The 18,336-nt window shown below is 40.1% G+C and overlaps 1 protein-coding gene across 2 annotated transcripts in view; it reads right to left on the minus strand.

The window, feature by feature from the left end:
• ICA1 (islet cell autoantigen 1) overlaps positions 1-8,493 on the minus strand; it is a 74,279-nt gene extending 65,786 nt beyond the window's left edge. For both annotated transcript variants that reach the window (XM_074836448.1, XM_074836439.1), the window contains exon 1: positions 8,296-8,493. The gene's annotated coding sequence lies outside the window, so the exon portion shown is untranslated. The remainder of the gene's footprint in view (positions 1-8,295) is intronic.
• Between the last annotated feature and the right edge of the window lie 9,843 nt (positions 8,494-18,336).

The raw sequence follows: 18,336 nt of genomic DNA on the forward strand, positions 1-18,336 counted from the left end.
AGCCACGGTTATTGCTGGACAGTGCTGGATCTGAGGTTTCCTGGAGAAGTCCACACACAGCTCCAGTAATTTTGCAAGTGCTTCCCAGTGTTTTGAGACAGACAGATGCTACCTCAGTTTTAGCATTAAACCTGAGCTGGCCCTATTCATAACAAGTCCACCCAGAACACAAGAGACAACAGCATTGAAGCATCCATTCCCATACTGAACCAGTTGGGTTCATAAGCCCTGCTGAAACTTTGCAAATCCCTATCAGGCCCTCTGAGGAGCCACCAAGAAGCCTCAGCACTGTGTTCCACAAACCTCCCTGTTTGCAGACTGACACCAGAGGGGACCGGCACAGCCTATCGGCCTGGACGCCGAAATACAGCCGAACTGTTTTGAGGCTCAGCCTGGCTTCAGAAGCGGTACAGCTGCCTTCACGCAGTGCTCTGCCACAGCTAACAAAACATGCTGGAACCAAGATGGTCCCGCGAACAGGCAACTATGGTACCTCTGCATCTGTGGCAGAGTTTACCTGGGCTGTAGGTTATTTACCTGCAAATTATTTCCACAGGAAGCCAAAATAGCTGGAATGCACACAGAACTTCATAATATTTCTGGCATACTGCATCACCCTATCCTCCTACTGAGATATTTTATTAGCCATGGTGATGGAATGAAACTTGAGGACACTCATTAGCAACTGGCATGGCACTTCCTATGGAAAATCCTCCAATTCTCTGTATTCTCCAATACCATTTGAATACACCATCTACATCTTTCTGTGCAAACAGGAAAATGCTTTCATGGTGTTTTCAGTGATCTAGACTCCAGCATACCCTAGGCTTACCTTCCAGCTCATGCTCTGTACATTTGTACATACTTGCTTCTCTTTTTTAGCTTTATTATATTACACTTTGTTGCAGCATAAGTTGTATGGTTTCCTAAGAGCTGAACAACTTTATACGAGTAGTATCTGAAGATTATTCATAAGACGGTATCAGTGCCTTCTCTCCAACAGCTAAATTGATAATAAACAATCCTGTATATCAATGTCACTCAGATAATTTTTCTTTCCTAGTGAGCATAAATATAAGAAGTGTCATGTGGCAAGGTGAAGTTCAGCTCTTAATGCTCTCCTAGGTTATGAGGAAATAAATTTTTCAAAAAGTAAAATCTTTCCCCCTAATTCAAATATCTCTCCTTGGCTGAGCATTGGTTACACAGCTCTTACTGTACTCTCAGCTTAGCTAACAGATCAGATAGAAGAAAGTGGTAAGCAACCAGAGAGAGCGAACAGGAATCTTTTCAACTGTGAAGACTGTATCTAAAAGAAACTGTTCAACTAATCACAAATTTCCAAAACCAAGAGATGAGCTGAAATCCTTGCAAAAATGTTATAAATGCTGATCTACAGATCAAATTTAACATCCAAAGATGACCTAGCATAGTTATGTAGGAAGCCAGTAGATTGAACGTATTCTTTGAGATACACCCAGAAACAACAGGGAACTTAATGAGAGGCAAAGAATTCAGCAACCCTTATGTGAAAGTGATGTGTTCATCAAAAAAGACACAGAAGAGTCTGCACTTTCACTGATAGCACTACCCTCTCAGTTTACTGTCCTTTCAAAGCAGCTAATACATTCTTCAAATCCCAACAGGCTCTCTGCACCCTAAAACCCCTGCAACATACAACTTCAAATATGGCAGATTCATGCACTGCACTTGATTTACTCAATACAGCCGTTTTATTAAAATGAATAATCTTCTAAGAAACTTTTAATACAGTAATAGTAGAGTGGTACTAAGTAACAAAAAAAATGAAGTTTAAGGAGTTCTGTCTGTGAAAGTTAAGGGTGATAGCTTCACTTATGTAAAATACTCTGAAGGGAAGAAAATGTGCTTAGGTGAGGGAATCAATGCCATCTGTGCCTCCAACAGCTCTTGGCTGACAACTTTTCTCCCCCATTCTGCTCCCTGGAAGCTGTGACCAGACTGAATCAAGCAAATGGGCCTCCAAAGCAAGAAGCAGTCTCACTGCAAGATGAAGATTAGGCAGGGCACAGTTATACCTTCTCTGGTCTGCCTATGAACACACAGACCAGGAGCTTCAAATCACGTTTGAGTTTGCCTTTCCCAAGCAAAAGAGAATAGAGCAGCTTATTGATCTGAATTATCCATATTATCAGTGCAGGAAATGAGTGAAAGTTGAAGTCTGGGTCTACGTAGGCATTCAGCGGCAAGATTATACACAGACTTACAAGTATTCGTACTCTTAACTACATGAATAGCTACCACTGTCACACAGCTAAAATGAATCTAGAGTTTAAGTTATATCGATATGGCAAATAAGAAAATTTATTTTTTCCTCTAAAGCTCTTAATGCTCATCACTGATGTTCTAATCCATACTTAGCTTTAAATCCAGGAGTATTTTCATTCTGTGAGACTACTCACTGAAGCAGTTATTAATTCAAAAAGTTTGCAGAATTGGTCTGCAAATGCTGCATTTAGCAGTCCCTTTCATCCACTACAACTTTCTATCTATTCCTCTGTCTCAGACAGATCCACAGCCTTGCTACTTATCCTGGGAAGCATGTACCTTACAGACTATCCACAGCGTTTCAGAAGAAATACTGCAATCTTATAAAGCAGTTGTATCAACAGAATTACTCTTTCAATCTATTTCAGGAGCTGACATCTAGAAAGAAATTTCACGCATTCTTAAAAGAAGCACAGGGAAAAACAGCATCTGTTGTATAGAGAGGGGCTCCTGTTATATTGATACACCTGGGAGGTGCTGAGGGGGAAAGAAATTCATGCTGTTTGACCCCAATTATCTGTGGTGTCTAAACTACCATACAAGCCTCTCAATACTAGGCCCATCTAGTGATAGTGAACAGAACCTCCAAAGAGCAACTCTGGGCACCTGAACTAGAGCCTCACCACTGTCCTCTGAGTGCACAGAAATGATGGTTTCCACATGAAGCACCTGAACTACATGACTAAATCATGCAGTAAGAGTGCTTCTCCACTCCACTTGTCTTAGAACTGGGATTTCATAATGGTATGTTGAATTACTGGAGAAAAAAGATTCAGCAGCGTACCGAGTAACACATTGTGCTTGGGACACAGCCACATCCCGTAAACCCACTAGAACCAATTTTTCCTTTCACTGCAAGCACTTCTGGAACTAACATTTCTATATACAATTTCCTCCATTTCCTTCTCCTCTCCATCAATGTTTATGAAACACCCCAGCAACAAGTTCATTTATTCCATTCCATTTATTCATTTGTCTTGATCCTTCAAATGATCAAAAAAAAAAAAAATTAAACCCAAAATCTGACATGCAGAAAAACCCCAACCACATACTCAAAACAACAGAAATATCAGAGAAATTGGAGTTTCTTTTCCAAGGAGGTAGTTTGAGACAATATAACAGTCCTTTTCCCTTCTTTTTCAAGCTAGTAAATTGTGTGGAGAACAAACCACAGTAATACAAGCAGGTATCTTAAATGACTAAGATTAGAAACCATGCACAAGGTACGAAGAACTCTGGATGTTTCGGGTCTTCTTTTTGTCATTTTGTTAGCACTATCTAGGCACCTGTCTATAAACAGTACATCCAACAAAATGAGCAGTACTATTACTGACATTAAGTATATAATGGCGTGTCTTTCACTGAATTTTACACTGACTCTTAATACTCTCTGTGCAGGGCAGATAACCAATAGCTACTACAGAAAGTATTGTTAAGAGTTACTTTATTCCAAAAAACAATTATCATGTTTCTAATATTTTAGAATACACAATCAACATCAGAAATTATTCTGTTTAATTTCCTGGTGTAGCCTAAACAGAGGATTATATCCAGAGCCCTGTTTCTTATGCAATTATTTAGTCTCTTATATGTACCTTATTTTTCTGTTCCCGACTCTGATATGTAAAAGTTAATAGAAGACAGTGGCAGATAAACAGAGCAAATCTACACATTGGAAATTATCACTCAGTTATACCTAGAATGTAAGAGTATCAATCCATCTGAACTGCACTGGTCTTCAGTACTCAGGCAGTTAGAGGTAAGTTTTAGCCAACATGAAAAAGTGGAAGTTTGGCACTATGTCACCATGTGTTTTAAAACCTGGTTTTGCTCCCACGAAGGACCAAGGACCAAGTCAAACATTAGCATTCCTCTCTAAGAAACAATTTTGTGTCTATTTGGTACTATATGCCTGTCATATTATTCCAAAAACTATCAAGTCAAATTTACAGGTGTAAGTGATTTCCTTTCTAGAGTACAACATGTATTGAAGTGACACCTGGAGCTGGGGGTTTTTTTGCATTTTTTAAACAGTTGAATGACAAATTCCTAAAAGCAGTGGTTTACCTCAAAAACATTGGTAAGAGTGGCACATGTAGTCATGACATAGTACATGTAGTCTCAGAACAGAATATTTCAAATAAATGCTGGTAGACTTACAGTTGGAAGATTGACAAGCAAACAACAGCCCTTTCCAGATAAGTTATCTTGCATGCAGAACTTCATCATTTACATAAAGACACAGATATTTAAATTCCTTTCTCAGATTATACTGATTTTTCAGCTGCTTATTGTGAAATAATGTAAGAACACATACATTATCAGTTTGCTCTCAGGTAACATCTTTTATTTGACTATTAGTGTTCCACTTATATTTGTGAAGAACACTGAGCAGATGTCCTTAGGAAAGAACCAGGCAAGTATCATAAATTATATGTGTGTTTTATGGAAGAATAATTTGAATATAAGTTGTCAAGTGGCAAATCAAACCTCACTCTGCAAATGAGCAAAGCTGGGGATATATGCAATGCAGTATTTAATCTCATTCTAAATGCAAACTTGCTTCATTTCTCTGAAATGACTATCAAATTGTTTTGTAATACACACTTGTTCTCTGAGTTTAAAAAACAGTGTTTTTAAATTTAGTAGCCGAATACTATTAAAGAAAATGCCATATGGAACACCTGCTGTGCACAGATTATAAAAGACAATATGAAGATGGTTTTTGTGACACATTCTACCCACAATCAGTCTAGAGTCTTAATCTTAGGAAACCTTTCCTTTGCAGAACCTATGAGAAAAGCAGTAGATGTACATGAAAAAATAATGAAACTTTTTTCACATGCATACTATATGAAATATGAATATATATGGTTTTAGAAGTTCGAACTAATGGTTCTCTTATTTAGATATCCTATTTGATGACACTGTCAACACTCTCAGGTTTCTGCCTCCCTCCTCCCTTTTCATCCATGCAGAAGTCAGGAAGCAATGCTATTACACCCGAGGGGAAACAATGCTAGGGGACAGAACAGGAAAATAGTTTTCTCTAGATTCCCTCAGGAGATCATTTCACATCCATGGATAAGAGATTTGATTAACAAAACAGTTTCAGCATGCATAGCAACAACAATACAGGGCGATCTTCTTTCACTGCCTTTTGAATAAACACCACAATTTGTACAGGCTGTTATATTCTTGATAGATACATAGTCCACTCAACTTTTATATTACTGTTCTCAAATCCTGCCACGCCAGTCGACTGTTCCTAGAGCAGCGGTGATCCCTATGGAGCTACTTGCAAGATGGAGCTGAATACTGTTTCAGAACAGACAGTTCCCAAGGTTGATGTAAGTGATTGCCTAACAGGTCAAAACGCCCCTCCATTTGCCATGGGCAACAATAGCCACAGGAAAAAATACCATGAGACTATTATTACTAGCAACACGTAAAAGGTCAAATGTTTCTACTGTTCTTGACTGTTTGGTGCTTTGTTTAACATTCTTCACACTCCAGGTTTTTGTATTTTTAATGCTTCTGCATCCTGCGGCACAATTTTGTCTTTAGAGTGATTTTATGGTTGAGAAGTGACAAAACATCTTGAAGAATCAACTACTTCAGAGCAACACTGTTGGAGAAGATATTGAAAAAAGTATTAAAAAGAGTCTTTGAGGACATTTCTTGACTTCTAGTTTAGCTGAGATATTAGCACATTTTTTTCTGCCAACTTGTACCAACAGCTTTCAACACTAGTTGAAGAGTGAAAAGAGCTGTTATTATTCATTTATTCCAGAAAAAAGGTTACTTGGGAATTCATCAGAACAATTTAGCAGCCCTGTACAGATAACAGAGAAGAACAGGCAAGATGGGTGGGCTTGAAACTCTGCTAAGGGGGAAGAAACCAACCCTGTAGTAGGGTTCAACAGAAATTTTACTTTGCACTATGTGATTACCTCCACACCCCAATATTATAATCTTGTGAAAGAAAAATGTTAAAGAAACCTTTCCCCTTTCATACAGTCATAACTGGTCTTCTTGAACCTGCAAACATAACGTGCGTATTTGAATCAGCTCCCACAAACACAATGGAAGACGTCACCATTATCTAAAAAGCACTTAACTCTTTCTCAATCAAGAAGGTGGCAAATTCCAGTTACCAGCATCTAACTCTTGAGTGCACTGTTTGAATCTTTCTGGAAATAACAATGTTTCACCCATCAAGTTTTGACAGTAAAGAAACCTCAGAAACTCATTTAAACCAAGATTTGGCAGCATTTAACTGCCACATCATCTTCCAGTAGAGCTTGCCATGGGAAAAAACATGACTGGTTATACCAGTTATGGCAGTTTACTACTCAAAAGAGTTCTGTGGCTTTACGCTAAATTCCTTCTTCAGTGGTATTAACATAAATCTTAAATCATTGTTACTCAGTTTAAACCAGTAGGCTACCCTCTTCAAACAGAAGTATAAAAAATTGCTGATGTCTAAACGAGATGTTCCTGGACTTCAAGCTAAGTACCACTAAGAACTCCAACTCCTAAATCAGTGCCAGGCAGATAGCACTGTCAAGTGATACTTCCAGTCACTCATCAGGAACCCTGGATAGATAAAGTGGAAAAAGAGTGGATTACCAGAAAAATCAGATGAAAGACCATAACCAAATGCAGCCTGTGCTGCAGACTTCAAAACCCAGCCTGCCATTTTCTCTGCCCAACACTTTGGAAAAGTAATCAAACACAAGTTTTTTGCTTACAACAACAGCCTTGCTAGAGCAAAACATGAGAACACTTTATTTCCAAGAAGTCTGCTCTGGAACAAGGGCCACAGCTGCTTTCTGATTTTATTTTAAATAAAACCCATCCAGAAACTGAGAGAAAGAGCATAACAGAATGAAACATGGGTGGAAAGAAACCACCAACAAACAGGTGCTTCCTGGAAATAAACAGTCACCTTGGTTTAAAGCAGGCTTGTGGGCAGGGGCAGAATATTACAACCAACCAAACAGAAGAACAACTCAATGCCAAGCTTCTAAAATATCTCCACAATGTGAGTTGGGGGTAGGGGGTTAAGGGACGTACCCCTGAGATTACCCGATTCAGTTTCACATTTACACATTTGAACTAAGGCAAACCTGAATTACTGCTTCAAGAGGGTGCCTGCAGGACCTTGAGGCCATCAGCACTACACAGAACAGCGGGGAACAGGAGACTTATTTACATTCGGCGCTGAACATACACACAATGATACCGATGAATAAAAGAACACAGTGCCCTTCACCCCTTTCTCTCAGAACAAACCTGATTATCAAGATCAACCTTTCACAAAATAGAAGCGTTAAATCGGAAGTTTGGGGGCTTTTAATTCCAACTCCAGCAGCCGTTAACGCCCCGGTGCCTGGTTTGATAACTGACGTTATCTTACCAGAGGAAGCCCTGCCACCCCTCTTAACCCAGCCGGCCCGAGGCCCTCAGGTGAAAACAAGGGCCACCGCCGCCGCCCGGAGCGCGGCACACAGCGCGGCCGTGCAACCCGCGCCTCAGCCCGCAGCCCAGCCGGAAACCGCTGCGGGAAGCGGCCGTTTTCCTCCCCAACCTCCCCGCTTCCAGCGGGCAGAGCGCCAGGCAGAACGGACGGGAGGAAGGGAGGCAGAAACGGCTAAATGTAATAATCATGGCGAGATAACCGCACGGCGGGAGGGGGAACCCAAGGCAAAAAGGAGGGGCAGATGCCATCTTTGTGCCTCGGAAATTTCACCCCTGGACAGGTCCGACCCCGGCGACGCCCGCCGCCAAGCCCTGACGGGCACCAGCGCCTCAGGCCCGGCCGCCGCGCCGCCTCCTGCCCCTCAAGAGGCGGGCGGGCAGCCGGCAGGGGAGGCGGCCCCCACCAGGGCTGCCCGACGCCGGCCGCAGCCGCTGCTGGCGGAACCCGTTTTCCCCGCCAGGACCCGGCACGCAGCCCCGCGAGTCCCCCCTTCCCGCACTCACCTTGCCCGCGGCAGAGGGGAGGGGAGGAAGGGCCGAGCCGGAGGCGCCGCCGCCGCCCCTCCAGGTGTTCCAGCGCCGCCGGCGTCACAGCAGCGAACGGAGCCGCCTCTGCCGGTCCCCGCAGCGGGGCGGAGCCGCCGCCGCCCGCCCAGCCCCCGAGGCGGGAGGGCGGCGGCCGCCAGGCCCGCGGCGCCCAGGGCCGGCCGGCCGCTTCCTGGTGTTGGTCTCGGCCGGGCTGCGTTTCCTTCTCCTTCCCCGGCGGCGCCGTGAGGGAGGCCTGAGGGGAGAGGGGTGGGAAAGCCTCCCCGGTTTGGGGCCCTTTCGGGGCTCCTCTCACCGCCTCGACCAAAACCCCAAGCCCTTCTCCTCAGCCCCAGCCTGCCGGGGACCGTAGGCGTCTTACGAGGAGCATCGAGGAAATAAAATGTTTTGACTGCTGTGAATAGGCAGTTGTCGTCAAGGTAGTGGAAACTCGTTGGGGATTTTGTGAGAGCTGTTCCGAGGTGGATTTTAAGATAATTTCAGAGCTTGAAATGAGGGGAAAAGTTCACAGGTGGCATTTGAAAATGAGCTGTTGGACAAGTGGGAGATAAAAGAAAAAATGGGGAGCAGCAAAACAGGGTGTAAAATTCTCCCACTTAAATGGGGAAGCATTAACTTTCCTGTGTTGCATGTGAAGAGAGCAGCAGCTTAAGGACAACATGGAATGAAAGGAGGAGTGGGGGAGATGAGGTTGAGTTGGTAGGGCCCAAGGAAAAGTTTTGAAGAAGAGGGGACTGCAGGGAACTGTAGAAAATGAAGAGGGAAGAGAAGATTGGAAGTGAGGACAGTAATGGGATATCATTTGCTGAAACTTACAGAGGTCTGAAGCTCTCATATCAGTGCCTCGGTGTTTCTGTGAGGTGTACCTGAACCACTTTGCTGGAAGTCGTGCATCTAGGAGCAAAAACGCAAGACATTTACAGCAACAGGGACTTTACTGCAAGACAGTAGCTCTGAAAAGGACTTGGGATCCTAATGGGTAGGTAGCTAAGCATGCACTCCCAGAGGACTGAAGAAGTCAAAAGGGATAATTTAATTAATAGTTGTATAACCTGAGGACTTTCAAGTAAGATTTGAGAGGTGGTCTGATTTCCCTATTTGATGCTGGTGTGACCTCTAACAGCAGGTTGTACCCGAGCATGGTGTACATAGTGCAGACAGCGTGCTGGCAAACTAGAATGGGTTTATGGCAAGAAATACGGGATTGCTTTCCAGAACTGCAGAAACCCTAATAGAATAGTCTTTGTTTTTAAACACAGTAATAGCAGTTATTTTCATGGGAAACAAATCTCTTAATGGGGTCCACATTCTTGCAGAAAAAGAACACGCTTCAGCAGCTGGAAGTTTGGCATACAGGAAACCTGATGTTAGGTATCTCATTTACCTTTAGACGTTATAGTGTAGACACTGTTAAGCCGTGTTGGTCATCTAGAGCTCTTTTTAGAGCGAATAGAAAAAGGTGCATTTTAGGGTGTGGTTAATTTATTTTAGTTTCTGATGAGCATAACCGTTCTCTGGACATGAGTTCCCTTGACTATGAAAGAGTAACAGGCTCAGGTGTAAATATTTGCATTACAGGTATTACCCAATTAGTCAAATGAATTCCAGGTATTACTGTTTTTGAGAGAAAAAATGTTCGTGGAGTTACTTCTTACCTCTCCAAAGGGAAGCGGTGCTAATAAGTGACAGAAAGTCTCTCTGCAGTGGATGAGGATCTGGGATCCCTTCAGCCAGTTCTGGCATTGGTTTTTGGTAGTTTTTCCTTCTTAAGTGAACCTGACGAGCTCATTCTGTCTTTTAATGGGATTTACATGTGCAAATCTTGAGGAATATGAAAAAAGAAAATCTCGCAGCATGTGAAGGAAGTACTTTAGCTGTTGCAGGAGAAGAACCAAGGCACAAGGGGAGATTTTACTTGGTAAAATTAAAAGTATTATTTTTCTTAGTTGTACCAGGGTAAGGTGGGAAGGCAAATAGTCCTGAATAAACCTTGATTCTGAAAAACATTTTGTAATGATGGAACTATTTTTAAGCCAACAGTTATGTATGTGTGTGCAGATACCTAGAATCAGGGACTTGGACTAGCTCATTTCTAGTTTACATGAGGCCAACATTCTGCAAGTTATGGGCAACTTCTAGCATTATCCAGCTTACTGTCTTAAAGTGTTAGCTAGATTACTATATAACATCAAAAAATTACTTTTAAACCTTTATTCTTCACTATAGTGCAGTCATTTCTTAATCTTTTATCATGTTTCATATAGCTTATCACCAGACGTGAATGTTATAAATATAAGCAACTGCCATCTGGTTGTTCTAGCACCTCTCTTATCTCCCATGGAGATATTTTTAGTGCAGCAGAAATACAGAAATGTAACTACAAAAACCAGTTATTGCAAGCGATGCATGAAATAAGGTGTACCTTACTGCTTTTCACAAGCTTAGTTCTTTGGCAAAGCTGGATGCATGAAACACCCTGAAGCATGGCGCTACATTCATTCTGTTACTAACATTTTTTTTCCCTATTTGGGCATCAAAGTATTCTAGTTGCTTAAATCAACTAAGCAGTTGATCCACTGACCTTAAAAAAGTCCGTTCTTGCTGTTTTATAGAACACCACGTCTTCTTGCAAACGGAGACTGTTTGGATGACATCATCAAAATTGCTGTAAGATTCAAGTAAAGATAAAGTACAGCCCTTTGAGGTGTAACTATTAACCACACCACAGTTGGAAATGTCACATTTTATGGTAGAGAACTGACTTTCCAAACTCTTAATTGCACAAACCTAGAGCTTTTGAAAGAGTGAGCTAGCAATAAATATTAGCCCTCTTCTTGTAAGATCTTTTCTGCATCTGAGTTTTGTGTTACACTTTGCCCCAGCTGCATTTAATTTGTAAAAGGACAAATAAAGATTGGAATCACATGTTGACTCAGTGAGACTCACCATCCAGTCATGTTTACTGTATCACATTGCTGCTATAGCATACTATGGGATATGCTCCTCTTGTCACTTAATTTGGTACATTCTCCTGTCTTCTGTGCTGTTTATATAATATAATCTTAACAAATGTGTGGGGTTTTTTTTCCATACCTAGGTTATTATATTTCTTTAAGTAATAAGACAGAAATTCAAATAAGAAAATGGAAAGCCATCAGGAGTGGGAGAGAGTAAACTAGAAATTCAGGTATTTTGGAAGCCCAGTGATAGTGAGCTGTTCATTAGTTGAAGCAATAGGAACAACAGTTTTCCCTTTTGTGTATTATTTTCTTAAGATTTCTTAAGATTTTCATGTACTGTAATTCTGTCCCCCATTTAGATGTATCTGTGAATTAGTTACTTAAGAAATTTGCATAGTATCAGGTATCTGAGGAATGACATTGAAGGTTTCTCATCTTCCCTGAACTGTAACATTATTATTCTTAATTGATGGTTGAACTTTCACACATTAAGATGTTTTTTAACCTTCCCATAACATGTCACTTGCCCTCTGTTTCTCATCCACATAAGGAAGTACAGACATTTTACACTGTGTTTTATGGACACAGTCACTTCCTGTTTGAGTTTCTGCTCAAAATTTGGAAATGATGCTCCCCTTAAACTTCCTCCAGTCCCTTATATGAATATTTTCAGTCTTTTGTGTCCTCTCTGATCCATCTGTTGGTCTTTTGGTTTTTTTTGCCACACTGCTCCCAGTGTCTGGAACATCACTGCAGTTTATAAATGGCTTTTCAATCTTTATCTGTTTTCAGATTTCTTAGCAAAATTATTTATTGTAATGGTGTTTAATTTTTCCTTTCGGGTTCTGCTCTTTTGTATTTCTTTCTATAGTTAGATAATTTAACTCTATAAGGCATGTAGTTTGTATTGTTTGTGTGACAGACCTGTAGATGAAAAGCCAGTGGAAGGTAGAGCATATTCTTCTGGACATTAGCATTATCAACTGACGGAGCCAATCCATACAGATTGGAGGAGACTCTAGAGAGTGTTATATTCTTATGAGCAGATTAGTGAGGGGCTAATGTAGACCAATTCTTGGTCATCAGTTGAGGAAATGATGTTAATGTAAGGACTGCTTGGCCACTTGTGTCTTTGATAAACATGATTCCAGCTTAGTGATCTGCTGAAAACCTTTAGCCTGTTGGCATCTTCAGAGATTTAGTCAATTAATGATTTGTTTCTGCTTTCACGAGCTGGAAAATACATACTAGGATAGTAAAGGCACTGAAATGACAGCCAGGTTTAGAGTTAGAGGGCTCCAGTTTGGAGTGGTGCCAGCATCTCTGACTGTCAAGGTAGAACCAAAACTTTGCCAAATAGGTGTCAGCCTGTAACAGTGGTTTTTATGATGTTTAGTCAGAATTACTTTCCTATACATCTGTGAACTTGAAACAGTTGTGAGCACAAGGGCTTGCCTGGATTCTCTGTGTGCAGGATTGGTTTTTGCTTCTAGATACTGTCCAAGGTCCTAACTTCTAATGTTACACTCTAAGTGGAGGTTAATATATGTTTTTGGCAATTCATGATCAGTGAGTTGTGCAGTACTTCTTTTGTCTGGTTGACACTGAAGGCTGTTGTTACTGTACTTTTTTCCACTATCCTACACTATTTCTCTCTCTTATTGTCATTATCAAACTCCTTGGATACTCTTGCAAACAGCACACAGAGTACTCATTCCTATCAAATACTTTCCATTTTAATGACAGGGATGGAGCATGTGGAGTGACCATCTATTTTTCATACATGACATTTTGAATCAAAAGAACTGTGTTAGTTAATCCTTTGTTTAGATGAAGTTGGTATCTGTGGAAATTCACCAGAGAATTAGCGAGGCATTCAGGAACCATCATCCTTAATAAAGACAAATATATAGTAGGAAGATGAGAATCGGCATGGTAGCAATTAGCACTGATTTCCATCTGAGAACAATAACCCCCCAAAAGATCTCCTTTTTAAGTGTTTACTTGAAAACAGTGATTTAAACACACATACAATTTATAGTCATTAGTTGTATTCTGAAATGCAGATATACTTGAATTTAGGTTATCTTCATCTGCTGTGGATGTGGGTAAGCAATCCAGACCCTGCAGTATGCTGTGAATTTATCCTATTGTAGTCTGCAACAGTATTATCGAATAATCCCAGCACAAACCCAAACCGTATTGTTTTGGCCACTATACATACATGTTACAAATAGTAATTTCTTTCCCAAAGAGGCTTACAGTCTGAAAGGAAATGCAAAATAAAAAAGAGACAACAAGGATCATTGTTTCCCCTTTGTAAAGAGAAATTGAGACACAAACAGATACAATGATTTGTCAAAACCAGCCTGTGGCAGAGCTGGCCAAGGGTTCTTACATTGGTTTACCACTGCCTTTAACCATCCTGTCTTCCTTCAATGTTTTCAGAGGCCAGAAATGCATAAGATGTGCTTGTTTTTTCCACAGGGTTGGGGTTGAGAAGGGAGCAGGGTACTAACAGAAACTATGTTTAATAAATAAAACTTATTGGGAGGAGGTCGTATCAACAAAATAGTTTTTCATTGAATAGATTTGCATGGTGGTAATAAGAAACGAATGGCACTTTTTCTATTAAGTATAATTCTTTGGAAGACAATAATGTGGTAAATACAGGCTGAAGCTCCTGGATGTTACAATGATCTCTTTGATCTCTTGTGAATGGTTGTTTCATCTAAAAAAGAAAATCTTGAAACAATTATTCTTGCCCAGTAAGAATAGGAGTCACCTAATTTTTAAAACTCTCCTGGAGATGTTTCATATGTTAGGAGGATGAAAGTTTATTAAAAAAAAAAATCTAACAGCTGTTATGCTGTGATCTGTAGATCCTTCTGCTTCTCAAAAGTGTGAGAATAATTCTACTAGGTCAAAAATTAAATCTTACAGCACATTAACTATAGCAAGCAACTACAGAGATCAATTCACTTTCAACCAGTCATGTATCATATAAACACTTCTATATTAAAATGTATACTTACTGAATTTTCTGAAGGTACGATCCTTAATAGGTATTTGTTACCAAATAATACTATGGTTTGGCATCTCAGGTTCCTACTGAGCACTCTCGACAATCCAAACTGCAGATAATTTAAAATATTTGATTTTTTCCAAAACATGTTAATGTTCAGTTTTCTAAAGTATTCTGATATTTGCTTGAAAAGAAACTAAAATGAAGTCATTGTGCTTGATAAACTTTTGCAACATGTGCCAAAGAATTCTTAATGATAAAATGGAGGTAAACCCAAGCATCATGGTTTAAATATCTCCGAGATTTTGACAGGTTGAATCAGATCCTCCAGTGCTATATAATCTCTTTGCCCTCCAAGGCAATCTGATCTGGCTGTCCCAAGATAACCATGTTGAGATAGAAGATATTTTTCAGTTCCTTATGACATAAGGACTTTATGTTATTTTTACAGTTTAATAGAAAAAATGTGGCATTGCTTGAAATTGAGGAATAGAATATTGGTGAAGTCTCATCTTCTAATATCCTGAGATCTCCTATCTGAGGGAAATATCTTTACAAATCATTTTCTTTTTTTATTTTTAGCCACTCCAACAGGAGTTGTGGAGGCTGCTATTCTGAAAATACTGCTTAGTCCAACTCCAGTTTATCTTTGCATTTGAAAAGCAAACCACTTAATTTTCTAAAGTGGAGGGCAGATTTATTTTTTTCAAAAGTATGGGAAATATCAATTATTATTGAAAATTCTGTTTTCCAACCCTTTTCATACTATGCTTTTGAAAAGCACTTCACCTCATTATAGGGATATTATTGAGCTGAACTGAGAAAAAAAGGTTGAAGTGTTCTTTTAAATAAAGTATTCGTTCGTCAAAACACTACTGCATCTCTCATCCAGCAATGATTTTTTTCACCTCCTCTTTTGGGAACAGCATGGATCATTTGTCCCAGGAGACAAGCTGTACTCTCACAGAGATTCAATATTTTCTGTTTGTGCTGTTCCTTTTTTCTATCATGTATGTGTGTATTCCACATAACTAAAGATTCCTGCATGTTGCTCATGAGATTATCTTCAGTCTGATTCTATGAGAAGTGTTTTGATATCCTCAGAACATTTAACAAAGGTGAAAATGTTGTGTACAATTAAACCATTTTGCTCACTAGGTTGATGTGCTGTAGCTCAGCTCATTCCTGCTAAGGAGAGATCAACGTTTATTTGGAATATACATTTAAAAAAAAACATTGAGATTCAGCTTCTTTCCTCATGTGGGGTTTGAAAAAGGTTCTTAAACTCCACAGATGCTGTTAGTAAAAAGAATTAAAATATTCATGTAATTTTTGAGAAATCATATTATTTTGTCATTGTGAAAGCACGGTATATTGATTATTTGTCATTTTGAGTTATCAAAAGCATGCATCATCTTAATGCTCTTAGAGATAAAGCCTGCTAAAATTTGCTTGTCTTCTCGTGATCACCTCAGTGATTTGTACCACAACAGTGTACTGTGCTGGGCTGCTACATACACTGAATGATTCCAATTCCCATCAGGATAAAACTTGGCTTATAATAAGTATTATTGGTAGTTTTAAATTCGTTTGCATTTGGAAAATTCAAAATATGTCATATTCTCACAGCTCTGTTTCTAATCTGTTGTTTCTACAGCAGAAGAATTCATTAGACTGAATTCTGGAAAATAAAATGTTCAGGGCTAGACTGTTCTTTCGAGAACAGCCTTGATCGATGAATGATGTTCAGTGTGTGCAGCTTGAAGATATTGTGCCTTTGAGACACTCTCCTGTGGTATATTATGGTCTTTCTTCCCTCTGGTCTACACCAACAGCTCATTTTAACTTTCCCCTATAGGAGGTGATTCCTGTGCAATGTAAAGAAGAGAGAACTTTATCTATTCTCCTTCCCAATGAATCTGAGTGGTGAAAAATGTGGTATTTGCTATTTCTGCATACTAGAATACAAGATCTAAGAAACCTGCTCATTGGTACAAAGGCAAACCTTTTGCACACCTAGCTGCTCTGATAGCAGAACACAACCCCAATGATATCTTTCCTTTTTGAAAATGCAATTAACAGTTTTTCAGCTAACTATTTTTTTTTTTTTTGTATCTGACAGTATACGTTATAGTGATGAACAAGTAATAGTGCAAAATTTCACTGAATGGATTTATTGTGCCCAAGTAAAAATTTAGAGTTTGAATTCCTTAAACATTTTTTCAGGAGCTACAGGTCCAATCCAAAGTCTTGATGACTTCAGCGACTGCTGGTTCAAGTTCCTGTAGTCCTTCTGTTTATCTAGTTTTAGAATCCCAGGCCCAGTAAGCTCAGTTCAGTCCCTTAGCAATGTTTTTTTCATAAGTTCCTTAAAACTGAAATGAATGCAATCTAAACAATCTAAAACAAACATTAATACTGTAACTCAGACCAAACCAAGATACATTTGTGCTGTCTATAACCTCATTTCTCAGGTTAACATTTCTCTTTTGAAACCGGAAAACCAATGCAGAACCAAATATTTGAGTAATGTTGAAGACACTGAGCTATTTAGCCATACCAAACATGCACTACAAAATGTGGCCAAAAAAAAAAAAAATCCATTAAAAACCTCCTTCCTTTCTATTGGTTTTATACCTACTTTTATAAAGCTATTTTGAGAGCTACAGAAGGATGTGTACAATCACAACTATCTTTATTGGTATTTGTTGGCGAGATCTGCTTGCAGGTCTCCCAAGTACCTGTGCCTTCTGGCAGAATCGCAGGGAGGGAAGTGCCTCCCATGGTAGAGAAAGGCTGGGTTCAGGACTGCTTAGGCACATGAACATACACCACTTCATCAGACAGGATGGGATGCTGGCTGGTGGCGTGGAGAGGGGGCTATCTGTCATCCTGGAGAGGCTCTGATGACTGGGAGAGATTTCTGATGTCTGGAAAAAGGCAACCATCACACCTGTGTTTAGGAAGAGCCATAAAGGTGATCAGAGAGGTGCCGCCTGCTCAGCCTGGCCTCAGTCTCTAGGGTGATTGTGAAGCAGATGCTTCTGGAGGCCATTTCCAGGCACTTGAAGGAAAAAAACATGATTAGGAACAACCAGCATGGATTTGCCAGGGATAGATCATCCCTCAGCAATTTGACAGCTTTCTGTGATGCAATAACTGGCCCTGTTAGTAACTAGGAGAGAATAATGGATGTTGTATGCCTTTACTTTGGTAAGCTTATGTCAAAGTCTGCCAGAAGATCCTTATAGCCAGATTGGAGAGGTGGATGGATTACAAGGTGGCTGGAAAACTGGCTTAATCACTAGGCTCAAAGAGTCAGTGGTTTAAAGTTCAGGTAGCCACTAGTGTAGCTCTTCTGAGGTTGATCCTGGGCTAACATTGTTTAACGTCTTCATTAAGCCTGGATGACGGGGTGGAACACCCTCAGCAAGTTCATGGCTGCCACCAAATTGGAGGAAACAGCTGATACACTTGAGGGAAGAGCTGCCGTATAGGGGCATCTTGAAAGACTGGAGAAACGGGCTGATATGCTGTTTAATATGCATGCATCTTAACTAGTAGATGCATATACATAGACTTGCCTCAGGACAGATATTATACAGGAAATGTCTACTACCTATTCTGCAGTATGACTTATAATTTGATTAAGTGCTTTAAGTGTAGAAACATTATTTCTGTTTAATAGAACTATTAATCAGTGACATGGTTCAAATCTCTGAACACTGCTATGCCCTGCCTGGCACTCAAGATATGAAGCAGAACACCTGCCTCATAATGCGTCTTAAAATGGCTGTGCTGCACCCAGGTATAGTCAGATTTGATAGACAAGTTTCCAGAGAGCAGTAACTTCAGTCATGCCAGGATTTTACTTCTAATGGTACAGACAGGGTACAAGGCCGGGTACAGCCTTTGGAGAAAATAGCACAAATTTACCTTATATCATGTTGCTCAAAAGCACAGAACAAACTTTATAATAAAAATACATATATTTCAGTGTTATAGAAATGTGTA

Source organism: Strix aluco, chromosome 1 (genome assembly GCF_031877795.1).
Source record: "Strix aluco isolate bStrAlu1 chromosome 1, bStrAlu1.hap1, whole genome shotgun sequence".
In the NCBI taxonomy this organism is placed as follows: Eukaryota; Metazoa; Chordata; class Aves; order Strigiformes; family Strigidae; genus Strix; species Strix aluco.